The sequence below is a fragment of the Abrus precatorius genome, unplaced genomic scaffold, assembly GCF_003935025.1.
Source record: "Abrus precatorius isolate BTA unplaced genomic scaffold, Abrus_2018 Scaffold123, whole genome shotgun sequence".
Lineage (NCBI taxonomy): Eukaryota > Viridiplantae > Streptophyta > Magnoliopsida > Fabales > Fabaceae > Abrus > Abrus precatorius.
Window position 1 is genome coordinate 62501 of NW_020874318.1, and position 2500 is coordinate 65000.

The window sequence follows — 2500 nt, forward strand, 5'->3', positions numbered from 1 at the left end:
GGAGGGCACCAGGGTGCGAAAAACGCACCAGGAGGGCACCATGGTGCATAAAAACGCACCAAGTAGGCACCAGGGTGCATAAAAACGCACCAGGAGGGCACCAGGGTGCATAAAAACGCACCAGGAGGGCACCAGGGTGCGAAAAACGCACCAAGAGGGCACCATGGTGCGAAAAACGCACCAAGAGGGCACCATGGTGCATAAAAACGCACCAGGAGGGCACCAGGGTGCATAAAAACGCACCAGGAGGGCACCAGGGTGCATAAAAACGCACCAGGAGGGCACCAGGGTGCGAAAAACGCACCAGGAGGGCACCATGGTGCATAAAAACGCACCAAGTAGGCACCAGGGTGCATAAAAACGCACCAGGAGGGCACCAGGGTGCATAAAAACGCACCAGGAGGGCACCAGGGTGCATAAAAACGCACCAGGAGGGCACCAGGGTGCGAAAAACGCACCAAGAGGGCACCATGGTGCATAAAAACGCACCAAGAGGGCACCATGGTGCGAAAAACGCACCAAGAGGGCACCATGGTGCATAAAAACGCACCAAGAGGGCACCAGGGTGCGAAAAACGCACCAGGAGGGCACCATGGTGCATAAAAACGCACCAGGAGGGCACCATGGTGCATAAAAACGCACCAGGAGGGCACCATGGTGCATAAAAACGCACCAGGAGGGCACCATGGTGCATAAAAACGCACCAAGTAGGCACCAGGGTGCAGAAAAACGCACCAGGAGGGCACCAGGGTGCGAAAAACGCACCAGGTAGGCACCATGGTGCAGAAAAACGCACCAGGTAGGCACCATGGTGCAGAAAAACGCACCAGGAGGGCACCAGGGTGCAGAAAAACGCACCAGGAGGGCACCATGGTGCATAAAAACGCACCAAGTAGGCACCAGGGTGCATAAAAACGCACCAGGAGGGCACCAGGGTGCGAAAAACGCACCAGGTAGGCACCATGGTGCATAAAAACGCACCAGGAGGGCACCATGGTGCATAAAAACGCACCAGGAGGGCACCAGGGTGCGAAAAACGCACCAGGAGGGCACCATGGTGCATAAAAACGCACCAGGAGGGCACCAGGGTGCATAAAAACGCACCAGGAGGGCACCATGGTGCATAAAAACGCACCAGGAGGGCACCAGGGTGCGAAAAACGCACCAGGAGGGCACCATGGTGCATAAAAACGCACCAGGAGGGCACCAGGGTGCATAAAAACGCACCAGGAGGGCACCAGGGTGCATAAAAACGCACCAGGAGGGCACCAGGGTGCGAAAAACGCACCAGGAGGGCACCATGGTGCATAAAAACGCACCAAGTAGGCACCAGGGTGCATAAAAACGCACCAGGAGGGCACCAGGGTGCATAAAAACGCACCAGGAGGGCACCAGGGTGCGAAAAACGCACCAAGAGGGCACCATGGTGCATAAAAACGCACCAAGAGGGCACCATGGTGCGAAAAACGCACCAAGAGGGCACCATGGTGCGAAAAACGCACCAAGAGGGCACCATGGTGCATAAAAACGCACCATGAGGGCACCAGGGTGCGAAAAACGCACCAGGAGGGCACCATGGTGCATAAAAACGCACCAGGAGGGCACCATGGTGCATAAAAACGCACCAGGAGGGCACCATGGTGCATAAAAACGCACCAAGTAGGCACCAGGGTGCATAAAAACGCACCAGGAGGGCACCAGGGTGCATAAAAACGCACCAGGAGGGCACCAGGGTGCGAAAAACGCACCAAGTAGGCACCATGGTGCATAAAAACGCACCAGGAGGGCACCAGGGTGCATAAAAACGCACCAGGAGGGCACCAGGGTGCATAAAAACGCACCAGGAGGGCACCAGGGTGCATAAAAACGCACCAGGTAGGCACCAGGGTGGGCATGAAGAGGCACCATGATGGGCACCAAGAGGCACCAAGGTGGGCATCAAGGTGCACCATGGTGGGCATCAAGAGGCACCAAGGTGGGCACCAAGAGGCACCAAGGTGCACCATGGTGGGTATCAAGAGGGACCAAGGTGGGCATCAAGAGGCACCAAGGTGTGCATGAAGGTGCACCATGGTGGGCACCAAGAGGCACCATGGTGGGCACCAAGAGGCACCAAGGTGGGTATCAAGAGGCACCAAGGTGGGCATCAAGAGGCACCAAGGTGGGCATCAAGAGGCACCAAGGTGTGCATCAAGGTGCACCATGGTGGGCACCAAGAGGCACCATGGTGGGCACCAAGAGGCACCATGGTGGGTAGCAAGAGGCACCAAGGTGGGCACCAAGAGGCACCAAGGTGGGTATCAAGAGGCACCAAGGTGGGCATCAAGAGGCACCAAGGTGGGTATCAAGAGGCACCAAGGTGGGCATCAAGAGGCACCAAGGTGTGCATCAAGGTGCACCATGGTGGGCATCAAGAGGCACCAAGGTGGGCACCAAGAGGCACCAAGAGGCACCAAGGTGTGCATCAAGGTGCACCATGGTGGGCATCAAGAGGCACCAA